This window comes from Ovis aries, chromosome 8 (assembly GCF_016772045.2).
Source record: "Ovis aries strain OAR_USU_Benz2616 breed Rambouillet chromosome 8, ARS-UI_Ramb_v3.0, whole genome shotgun sequence".
Taxonomy (NCBI): Eukaryota; Metazoa; Chordata; class Mammalia; order Artiodactyla; family Bovidae; genus Ovis; species Ovis aries.
The window spans coordinates 42,942,185-42,955,246 of NC_056061.1; the positions used below are offsets into that span (position 1 = coordinate 42,942,185).

Genomic DNA, 13,062 nt, shown 5'->3' on the forward strand with positions numbered 1-13,062 from the left:
GTTTATTGATGTTTTTATTTTTTCTTGTACCATTTATAGTAATTTTGACTTTTCTAACCATTTGCCCTTGTCTTTTAGCTTTCTAATTTGTGGGCATACAGTTGTTTGTATTAGTCCCTAATAATCTTTTAATTTGTGCAGTGTCTATAATGATGCACTATACACTTCAGTTTCTGTGTTAATTTTATTCTTTACATTTTTTTCTTGGAGAATATAGCTAAATGTTTATAAATTTTGTTCATATATTCAAATAACCAGCTTTTGGTCTTATTAATATTCTCTTGATTATTCTTGATTTTCTCAAATACTTAAAATATATTTAGACTTAAAAAAATACCTTGGTATGTGATCCATCCTGGAGAATAATTTACATGCTTTTTAAAAGAATATATATTCTAATATGATTGAGTGTAAAGTATTCTGAAATTTCACTTAAGACAAGTTGATTGATAGGGTTCTTTGAGATGCCTATATATTTTTCTGATTTTTTTTCTGGTTGTCCTCTTAACTGTTGAGAGGGCAATAATGAAGTCTGTAACAATAGTTGAATTGTTTATTTCTCATTTTATCTTTTATCTTTAATTTGATAACATTAGGAGCATCCTAATGTTATCCTATCAGATACTGTGAACAGATGCTACCATATTCATTGTTTCACTAAAACCTTGTGCGGTCACTAAGTTGTGTCCAACTCTTTGTGATCCCATGGACTGCAGCATGCGAGGCTTCCCCATCCTTCACTATCTCATGGCGTTTGCTCAAACACATGTCCATTGAGTTGGTAATACCATCCAGCTATCTCATTCTCACACCCTTCTCTTCCTGCCCTCAATATTTCCCTCCCATCTTGGTCTTTTCTAATGAGTCGTCTCTTTGCATCAGATGACCAAAATTGTGAAGCTTTAGCATCAGTCCTTTCAATGAATATTCAGGGTGGATTTCCTTTAGGGTGTCTAGTTTAGGCTCCTTGCAGTCTAGGTGACTCTCAAGAGTTTAATCCAGCAACACAATTAGCCCTCAGCCTTCTTTATGGTCCAACACTCACATCTATACATGACTACTGGAAAAACCTTACCTTAGACTGTATGGACCTTTGTTGACAAAGTGATATGTCTACTTTTTACTGTGCTGTCTAGGTTTTTCTTAGCTTTTCTTTCAAGGAGCATATGTCTTTCAATTTTGTGGCTATAGTCACTGTCCACAGTGATTTTGGAGCCCAAGAGAAAAATATTTGCCACTGTTTCCTTTGTTTCCCCATCTATTTGCCATGAAGTGATGGGACCAGATGCCATAATCTTAGTTTTTTGAATGTTGCATTCTAAGTCAGTTTATTAACTATTACCTTCATCAGGAGGCTCTTCAGTTCCTCTTCGCTTTCTGCCTATAGGGTAGGTACTATCATCTGCATATCTAAGATTGTTGATATTTCTCCTGGGAATCTTTATTCCAGTTTAGTATATATAATCTATCTCAGTATATATACATTTGAAAGTGAATGCAGAACTATATGAAAGAAGAGGACAGATTATCTAAATTGTAAGGACTTCAGTATAAACTGTCAATCAGTCATGAAGCTGATCAGTTCAGTTCAGTCGCTCAATCATGTCTGACTCTTCGTGACCCCATAGATTGCAGTACAGCAGGCTTCCCTGTCCATCACCAACTTGCAGAGCTTGGACAAACTCATATCCATTGATTTGGTGATGCCATTCAACCATCTCATTCTCTGTTGAACCCTTCTCCTCCTGCCTTCAACCTTTCCCAGCATCAGGGTCTTTTCCAGTGAGTCAGGTCTTCACATCAGGTGGCCAACATTTTGGAGTTTCAGCTTCAACATCAGTCCTTCCAATGAACATTCACCACTGACTTTGTTTAGGACTGACTGGTTTGATCTCCTTGCAGTCCAAGGGATTGTAAAGAATCTTCACCAATACCACAGTTCAAAAGCATCAATTCTTTGGCACTCTGCTTTCTTTATACTCCAACTCTCACATCCATACATGACTACTGGGAAAACCATAGCTTTGGTTAGATGGACCTTTGTTGGTGAAGTAATGTCTATGCTTTTTAATATGCTGTCTAGGTTGGTCATAACTTTTCTTACAAGAAGCAAGCATCTTTTAATTTCATGGCTGCAGTCACCATCTGCAGTGATTTTGGAGACACCCCCCCCACAAAAAAAAATAAAGTCTGTCACTGTTTCCATCGTTTCCCCATCTATTTGCCATGAAGTGATGGGACCAGATGCCATGATCTTAGTTTTCTGAAAGAGTTTTAAGCCAACATTTTCACTCTCCTCTTTCACTTTCATCAAGAGGCTCTTTAGGTCTTCTTCATTTTTTGCGATGATGGTTGTCATCTGCATATTTGAGGTTATTGATATTTCTCCTGGCAATCTTGATTCCAGCTTCTGCTTCCTCCAGCCCAGCATTTCACATGAGGTACTCTGCATATAAGTTACATAAGCAGGGTGACAGTATACAGCCTTGATGTACTCCTTTTCTGATTTGGAACCAGTCTGTTGTCCCATGTCCTGTTCTAGCTGTTGCTTCTTGACCTGCATTACAGATTTCTCAGGAGGCAGGTAAGGTGGTCTGGTATTCCCATCTCTTGAAGAACTTTTCCACAGTTTATTGTGATCTACACAGTCAAAGGCTTTGGCATACTCAGTAAAGCACAAGTAGATGTTTTATGGAACTCTCTGGCTTTTTTGATGATCAAGCAGATGTTGGCAATTTGATCTCTTGTTCCTCTGCCTTTTCTAAAACCAGCTTGAACATCTGGAAGTTCATGGTTCATGTATTGCTGAAGCCTGGCTTAGAGAATTTTGAGCAATTCTTTACAAGCATGTGAGATAAGTGCAATTGTGCAGTAGTTTGAGCATTCTTTGGCATTGCCTTTCTTTGGGATTGAAACGAAAACTGCCCTTTTTCATTCCTGTGGCCCTGCTGAGTTTTCCAAATTTGTTGGCATATTGAGTGCAGTACTCTGACAGCATCATCTTTTAGGATTTGAAATTACTCAACTGGAATTCCATCATCTCCACTAACTTTGTTCATAGTGATGCTTCCTAAGACCCACTTCACTTCACATTCCAGGATGTCTGGCTCTAGGTGAGTGATCACACAATCATGGTTATCTGGTTTGGGAAGATCTTTTTTGTATAGCTCTTCTGTGTATCTTGCCACCTCTTTTTAATATCTTCTGCTTCTGTTAGGTCCCTACCATTTCTTTCCTTTGTTGTGCCCATCTTTGCATGAAATGTTCCCTTGGGATCTTTACTTTTCTTGAAGAGATCTCTGCTGTTGCTGCTGCTAAATCACTTCAGTCATGTCTGACTCTGTGCTACCCGATAGAGGGCAGCCCACTAGGCTCCCCCATCCCTGGGATTCTCCAGGCAAGAACACTGGAGCGGGTTGCCATTTCCTTCTCCAATGCATGAAAGTGAAAAGTGAAACTGAAGTCTCAGTCATGTCCGACTCTTCACGACCCCATGGACTGCAGCTCACCTGGCTCTTCCGTCTATGGGATTTTCCAGGCAAGAGTACTGGAGTGGGGTGCCATTGCCTTCCCCAGAGATCTCTAGTCTTTCCCATTCTGTTGTTTTCCTCTATTTCTTTGCATTGGTCACTGAGGAAGGCTTTTTTTTTTTTTTATCTCTTCTTGCTATTCTTTAGAACTCTGCCTTCAAATGGGTATATATTTACTTTTGTCCTTTGCCTTTAGCTTCTCTTCTTTTCACAGCTATTTGTAAGACCTCCTCAGACAACCATTTTGCCTTTTTGCATTTCTTTTTCTTGGGGATGGTCTTGATCCCTGCCTGCTGTACAATGTCACAAACCTCCGTCCTTAGTTCTTCAGGCACTCTCTCTATCATGTATAATCTCTGAATCTGTTTGTCACTTCCACTGTATGCAAATATATCTTAAATCATAAGGTATTTGATTTATGTCATACCTGAATGGTCTAGTGGTTTTCCCTACTTTTTTCAATTTAAGTCTGAATTTGGCAATAAGGAGTTCATGATCTGAGCCAGTCAGCTCCTGGTCTCATTTTTGCTGACTGTATAGACCTTTTCCATCCTTGACTGCAAAGAATATAATCAATCTGATTTCAGTATTGACCATCTGGTGATGTCCTTGTGTAGAGTCTTCTCTTGTTTTGTTGGAAGAAGGTGTTTGGTATGACTAATGTGTTCTCTTGACAAAAATCTTTTAGCCTTTGCCCTGCTTCATTTTGTACTCCAAAACCAAATTTGCCTATTACTCCAAATATATCTTGACATCCTACTTTTGCATTCCAGTCCCTTATAATGAAAAGGACATATTTTTTGAGTGTTAGTTCTAGATGGTCCTGTAGGTCTCAGAACCATTTAACTTCAGCTTCTTCAGCTTTTCTGGTTGGAGCATAGACTTGGATACTGTATGTTGAATGGTTTGATGGAACTGAAAAGATATTATTCTGTTGTTTTTAAGATTGCACCCAAGTACTGCATCTCAGACTCTTTTGTTAACTATGATGTCTACTTCACTTCTTCTAAAGGATTCTTGCACACAGTCATAGATTCAATGGTCTACTGAATTAACTTCGCCCTTTCCAGTCCATTGTAGTTCACTGGTTCCTAAAATGTCAATAATCACTCTTGCCGTCTCCTGTTTGACTACTTCCAATTTACTTGGATTCATGGACCTAACATTCCAGGTTCCTATGCAATATTGTTCTTTACAGTGTCGGACTTTACTTCCATCACCCATCACATCCACAATGGGGTGTTGTTTTCACATTGGCTGCAAGGAGTAAAAATGTGTCAAATTTTAATTATTTATTGAGACTATTAAGAAACAGGCAAAAGTAATGGTTTCTTTTAAAATACCAATTTTAGAGAAGAATCCTAGAAATTTTATTCAAAGGGAAATGGCAGATTAGTGAAAGGAAAAATAGTCACCTGAATTCTGAAATCAGTGTTTACTATGCTATTATTTGGGATATATTTATACCCTGCCGGGCTACAGTCCATGGGGTTGCAAAGAGTCAAACAAAACTGAGTAGCTATGCACATACATTATCCAGGGCTTTCCTGGTGGCTCAGAAAATCTGTCTCCATTGCAGGAGACCTGGGTTCCAGGTCAGGAAGATCCATGGAAAAGGGAATGCAACCCACTCCAATATTCTTGCTGGAAAATTCGATGGACAGAGGAGCCTGACAATCTATAGTTCATGGGTCACAAAGGAGTTGGACATGAGTAACTGACTAACATTTTCACTTCATACATTATCCACAATCTTTATTGCTAAAGAAAAGTGATCATCACATATCACTATGACCAACAAAGCATGCTCTGAATTTTTGTTTCCTAGACAAGAGGACAAATTAGCAAAAAAATTCAGAGAGTGGTATCATGTATTTAAAAGGCAAAGTTCATTGTGAATAATATGTAAGTACCATAAATAAGGCAGAGCAAATGTATATCCATGTATGACTGGTTAAGACAAGCTCCATTGTCATTAGGAAAGAATCTTCAGTTCCAGTTAATCTGGCATATCAATGTTATTCAAAGCTTATGGTTATTATTGGTTTAAGATGTGAGTCACTCCAAATTCACAGGTGTTTTTCAGTTTTAGCTGGTTAGAATTAGTTTTAGTGAGTTAGAACACCTGATTTTGATATCTCTTTAGGCAAGTTCTGCAGCATGTAGAAAGTTCTTTAACAGTCCTTGGCTTCTTATATTGATAAATGGAAGATGGATACAAAAACAAGTTTACTCTCTCGGTGTTGGGTGCCTATTTCGCACAATTCTGTTGTCCTTATTAGAGTTGTTTTAATCTTCTTTTAGTATGGAATCATCTAATGTGTAAGTGTAAAAGATGTTAAGTGTGCATTAACATTTTAAACACTGATAACATTGACAAGAGCCATCACTAGGAACAAAGATAGACTTGGCATAACTAATATTTGTAGAGCAAATCTCTCAACCACCTGCCCCGTTAGACTAAATCTCATGGTCCTACTTGTCCCACCTTGGCCATTTTCCTTCCCCTCACCCCCAGTGTTAACATCTAGTATAACCATACCATATTCTTCAAAATAAAATATTAATATTGGTACAACATAATTAACTAAAATGTAAACTTTATTTGGATTTCACAAAGTTTTCTACTAATGTATTTTTTGTGGTCCTCATTGTAAATCAAGATACCACATTTCTTTTAGTTATCATGCTTCCTTATTCTCTTCCAGTTTCTGATAGTTCCTGAGTCTCTGTTTTCCTGGTTTCGACACTTTTGAAGGGTACTAATCAGGTTGTAGAATCTGCTTCAGTTGGAATTTGTCTGATCTGTTCACATGCTTAAACTGGGATTATGAATTTTCAGGAAAATATTCACAAAGACACAATGTTCTTTTCCTTATTTCATACCACAGGATGCATGGCATTAGCATCATTTATTGGCAGTGTTGCCTTTGATCATTTGGGTAAGGTAGTGTCTGCCAAGATTCTTCCTGTAAAGTTTCTTTTGTCCCTTACCCATACACACCTTAAACTTTACCCTATTAATCTTGTCTATAGCGATTATTGAAGGAGGCAATGGCAACCCACTCCAGTACTCTTGCCTGGAAAATCCCATGGACGAGGAGCCTGGTAGGCTGCAGTCCATGGGGTCGCTAAGAGTCGGACATGACTGAGCGATTTCACTTTCACTTTTCACTTTCATGCATTGGAGAAGGAAATGGCAACCCACTCCAGTGTTCTTGCCTGGAAAATCCCAGCCTGCCGTCTACAGGGTTGCACAGAGTCGGACACGACTGAAGCGACTTAGCAGCAGCAGCAGCATAGCGATTATTGCTGTGCTATTCTAATGACATTTTCTATTCCCTTTATCTCTTGTACACTTATTATTTGGAATTCTTCTGTAAGAAAGATATGCCCTTCCATCATCATTTGTTTATTAAAATATTATTTATATCAATATGCACTCATGAGTACTTATTTGACTCTGTGTTATAAGCTTATACTTATATTATTTACTATGTTGCCCTTATCCATCATCATTCCATTTGATTATTGGGTGCTCTTTCAGGATGGTTCCTTGTTTCTTTTATCCTTTGTACATGCCCCTATACTTTGTTTGATTGCTTTTTTTTTTTTTTTTAGTTTTTTATTTTTTAAATTTTAAAATCTTTAATTCTTACATGCGTTCCCAAACATGAACCCCCCTCCCACCTTCCTCCCGATAACCTCTCTCTGGGTCATCCCCATGCACCAGCCCCAAGCATGCTGTATCCTGCGTCAGACATAGACTGGCGATTCAATTCTTACATGATAGTATACATGTTGTGTGTGAGAGTGTGTGTTTTTCTGTGTATGGGTATATTATGTGTATGTCTGTGTGTAAACACTTCCTTACTTTCATGGAACTATAAGCATTTGACCTGTTTTTGGCTTGTCATGTAGCATTTATTCTGGTGCAGCTAAAGGTGTTAGCTACCAAATAAATGCCACATTGTTCTGCTAGTAAATAAATGAAAGGAATTTTATTGTCTAGCAATATAGCTGCCAGCAAATTAATGTCCTTTTGTTGAGCTTGTATTGCAGTAACACTTTTATTTGCGATGATTGTTCTGGTAATAAAAATATTTTGTTTGCCACATTGTAGTTGGAAAACATTATTTGTAATTCCTATTGGGATCTCTGCACTTTGATGGGCATGTGAGTGTTAAATGTTTATGAGGCCATTTTAGATATTACTAGAAAGTAGAGTTTTAAGTTTCAAAATAGGATATAATACCATTTCTCACTGGCAAAATCCCTCCTTTCTCTAATATGCACATTGTATAGCAATTATACCCCTGTGTATATGTGTGTGTATATATATATATATATATATATATGTATATATAAAGTATTATACCTTGAACTTTATTTTAATAAGGAATGCCTTCTAAATCCTACTCTGTATGTCATTCCCAAGGTGGCTTTTTTTTTTTTTTTAACGTTACTTAAAAAATTTTGGACTTAAGTGACTAACAGTTTTCTACCCCTGACTACATTGATACTGTCTCTGTATATCTCTTTAAACTTTCTTTTGTCATATGTTAATGCTTGCTCTGTATTGAACATGGGGATTTTATGCTCAAATACATTTATATCTATATCTATCTATCTATCTATCTATCTATCATCTATCTATATGTGTGTGTATATATACACACAAAATCAGGAGGACCTTAACAGGAAAAAATATGATTTATCTTATAAGGATGCTTATCAGGTATCTGGAATATATAAAGTAAAAGTATTTCTTTAGTTATATGATGGAAAATAATCCCTTTCAAGAATTTCTAAGTAATATGTATTTGAATAAAGAGGCACTCTAGCCTAGCCAAGCGGACACGTTTAAAAACTCATCACAGCAATTAAATTATTTGATAGTTCAGCCTCTCCTTATCTTACATGTTTTAAATTTAATACTAGCATTTGTAAGGGAAAAAAAGATAATCTGAATATTTAAAACATTAATTTTTTGTCCCAAATAATTGAATTTTTGTTTTAAAATTATATGAGCATATATTACTCTCTTCAGACCATTCGGCACTGGAACTAGATTTATAATTACTGGATATTTAGAAATGTTAAATTTTCTCAAAGGGATATAATTAGTTTTGAGCATATGTATATATTTATATGATTTAACACTAACCTCTGAATCGAAGGATAATTTAGGTGTTTTAAAAATTGTAGATAAGTTTACATGCCTCCTAAAGTGTGATTGAGAGAGCACTTTACAGATAAGTTTTTTACAGGAAGTAAGAAAAAGTTTATACTTGCTTGAAAATAGTATATCAAACCAAGCATGAATAGAGACACAGCAAATACTTTGATACAATTTTCCTTTAACTATTTGAAGGTGACTTTCCAAAGCAGCTTCCAACCAAGGATCTCTAGTTTTCACTAAGAACGTTCACAGACGTTATTTTGGTTCTCTAGCTAAAGTAATATCTGATCTGAATCTCTGACTAGAAGTTTATATGTAAAAGTAAGTAGATTAAAGTCTCAATTAGAGACCACATTTCCATCATCTTGAAATTTCCTTTTTAAATTTCCTAACTCCAAGTTATCTATATCATGGATACTTGTAGGTTTTGTTAAAAACCCAGTTTCATAGACTCAAGACCAGGAACTACAGAATCAGAATCCCTATAGTTGGATGCAGGAAATCAGTATGATAAAACAAGCACACTGGATATTTTCTTGTGTACTTTAATTTTGAAAACAAGTGCCTTTAAGAAAAAATATTCCTAATTTTGAAGTCAGGTGAACACAACTTCACATGTGTAAACTTTTACAAAATACTTCTTTTTTCAGAATTCATTTTTGACTATTTTTCAGGAAATTAAAAGAAACAAAGAGTCTTTTAAAAGTTCACATCACCTAGTTTAGATCATTCAAATTAATCACTCTGGGAAGGCTTCCTACCTCTCCTGTCAATTGAACAACTTATTTAAGGAGCTCTGTCAGATACAATCCTCTTTACTTCATTTTGTCCCCCGCTGATACCGTCTTACAGGGGATTGCCTACATGCAGAGAGCCTGAGGGATCTAAAGTGAGATTACAAAAGCAAACCCTGAATGCATGCTCTCTAGAAGGTAGACTCCTATAGGCTACAATACCAAATGTTTAGAAGTGAGTCAAACAAGAGTGACACCACCCTGCAACCATTTCCCTTTATGAGGTACTCTTAATTCTGTGCCTCAGGAAAAGATTTTTATGAACAGATTACAAGTGTTTAGAAATTTGCTAGAGATCATAGCACAGAGCCATGCTGTGTTACACATTCTGCAGCCAAAATTCAAAGTCTGATTATGACCTAGAGATGGAACGATAATCAAATAGTGTCTTCTCCTACCCTGACCTCCATCAAATAATTGTTTTACTTTATTCTTGCAAAGGATCTTTTGAGAAGCATTTAGATGCTATTTCTAGAACTGCAGAGCAAGGTAAATCTCTCATATGGAGATAAATGACCCAGATCTTTTGGTATTATGAATAGAGTTTAAGACTTAAACTAGAAACTCAGTTTGAAGATTAAAGCCAACTAATATGCTAACAGATAAAGACTTCATAATATAGCAGGCTGAGAGGTATATTCTGTAAACTATGAAAGAATGAGATATAACTGAATTTTAAAATTCACCATTGCTTATTGCCTGCATATAAAGTAAACATGATGTGCTCCACTGGAAACTATGTCAATAACTAGACTTTTCTTCTCATTCTGTTACTGAACTCAAATCTTAGGTGCTTATTCTTGGAAAATTTACAGAGTCCCATCAAAGCCAGTCAGGCCGTTGTACCTGGAGAAATTCAGACAATCTCATTTCTGATTAGGAAAAATGTACAGTAACTGAAACAAAACAAGACGGGGTCCTTGATGTCTATAGTTTATAAATGAAAGTCCTCTCACCACCATCTCATATGTGAGGCTTTCAATGTTTCACACTGTTGAGTAGCCTTTAGAAGAGCTCACTTACCAACTACTACTGTTAAGCAAATTCAATATTCGATTAAATTCAGTACTTTTTAAGACACTGTGAAAGGCATAGCAGGCATAAAAATAATGAAAGTATGGCCTCAAGGAACTCATAAAATTGTGTGAAAGGAGACAAAGTAATTACGTAAGTAATATAATACCACGTGGTAAATATTTCAAAAGAAAAGGGAAGAGTATCATTGAGGTTCAAAGGCAGACTGTGAGTCCCAAGACTTCCAAAGTGATCCTGGCTTTCTTAAGGTAACCAGGAAACTACTGACCTAGATAATAGTGAACACATGGGTGTTTAGAGTAAAGAGGACTTAAATATACTGATGCCAAGCAGTAGCACATCAATTTTGAGACTATTCCATATGTTTAAACTTGGTGAAACAGTTTCTTAAATTATTGAGGCAGCAGAATTTAAGAGGATGTGAATAGCATGGCCCACAGTACTACACTAAAGTGACCCAAGTTCATAACTTTATGAACTGTGAAGTTGAACTAATTACTTGTCTTTGGACCCTCATTTTCCACATCATTTAAAGGATGACACATTAGTACCTAATTTTTAGTACTGAATAAGATGCCTGAGTAAAGACATAGTGATTTCTAAGGTTTGTTTCAAATACTCAACACATAAACAGGTGCATGCATACATGCATGCATACACATAGTCTTTAGAAAACTTGGAGTTTGCCATCTGAAATATTTGTTGGGCATCACATCTCTGAGTTTGTTAACAGGAAAAACTGTTAATCTCAGAAGGAAGAAATATTAGAATATATCTCAGCAAGAGATAAAGAACAAGGATACATTTTTCACCCTGGACCTGGTTACAAATTCAAATGTCTATCATAGACTAATAAGTAATTTACAAGAGTAAGATAGGTCACAAATAAAAATGTTTATTCACATTTTTGTCAAAATCTGCAGTCTGTGGGTCTGTTCTTTTTCTTCTTTTGACAGAGACATAGGTACAGATGCTATTTCTAAACTATTAGGTTGATGCAAAACAAATTGTCATTTTACAGTGTTGAACTTTACCATTTGATATTGGAATACATTCTTAAATAAATGTGGTTATGTTATACATCATTTTAATATACATTTCTTTATGTGTTTTTGCTAATGACTTATTACTTGCCCTTTATTTTAAACTATAGACATACTGTTAGACAAAAGGCAAATTTGAGCAATTTTTAAATTCAAGTTCAAAATGGGTCATTAAACAGCAGAGACAACTTACAACATCAACAACACGTTTGTCCCAAGAAGTGCTAATGAAGGAATAGTGGTGGTTAAGAAGTTTTGCACAGAAGGTGGGAGACTTGAAGATGAAGAGCATAGTGGCTGGCTATTGGAAGGTGACAATGACCAACTGAGAGCCATCATTGAAGCTAATCCTCTTACAACTACACGAGAAGTTGTTGAAGAACTCAGAATAAAACATTCTATGGTCATTCGTCATTTGAAGCAAATTGAAAAGATGAAAAAATCTTGATAAGTAGGTGCCTCATGAGCTTACCAAAAATAAAAAAATAATAATAATAAAATCATCCTTTTGAACTGTTGTCTTCTCTTATTCTATGCAACAACAGTGAACAACTTCTCAATCAGATTGCGACATGAGATGAAAAGTATATTTTATACAACAACCTGGGATGACCAGCTCAGTGATTGGATCGAGAAGAAGCTCCAAAGCACTTCCCAAAGTCAAACTTGCACTAAAGAAAGGTCAGGTCACTGTTTGCTGGTCTGATCCACTACGGCTGTCTGAATCCTGGCACAATCATTATATCTGAGAAGTGTGCTCAGCAAGTCGAAGAGATGCACAGAAAGCTACATTGCCTGTAGCTGACATTGGTCAACAGAAAGGGCTCAATTCTTCTCCATGACAAAGCCCAACTGCATGTCACACAACATATGCTTCAAGTAGAATGAATTGGGCTACCAAGTTTTGCCTCATCTGCCATATTCACCAGGCCTTTTGCCAACCAAATACCATTTCTTCAAGCATCTCTGCAACTTTTTACAGAGAAAATGCTTTCACCACAGCCTGGAGGCAAAAAGTGTTTTCCATGAGTTTGTCAAATTCCAAAGTATGTATTTTTATGCTACAAGGATAAACCAACTTATTTCTTGTTGGCAAAAATGTGTTGATTGTAATGGTTCCTATTTTGATTAATAAAGGTGTGTTTAAGCCTAGTTATAATGATTTAAAATTCATGGTCAAAAGCTTCAGTTACTTTTGTGAGAGTGTGAAAGTGTTAGTTGCTCAGTTGTGTGTGACTTTGCAATCCCATGGACTGTAGCCCACTAGGTTCTCTGTTCATGGAATTCTCCAGGCAATAAATATTGGAGTGGGTAGCCATTCCCTTCTCCAGGGGATCTTCCTGACCCAGGTATCGAAACTGGGTCTCCAGAAATCCAGGCAGATCCTTTACTGTCTGAGCCACCAGGGAAGCCCCAGTGCTTTTGTATCAACCTAATATAAGAAGAGCATCAGAATGAGGACAACAATAGATGGCAAC

General features: G+C 36.4%; 1 pseudogene; it reads left to right on the top strand.

The window, feature by feature from the left end:
• The first annotated feature begins 11,690 nt into the window (after positions 1 to 11,690).
• On the top strand, positions 11,691 to 12,716 carry LOC121820183 (histone-lysine N-methyltransferase SETMAR-like; annotated as a pseudogene).
• The last annotated feature ends 346 nt before the right edge of the window (positions 12,717 to 13,062 follow it).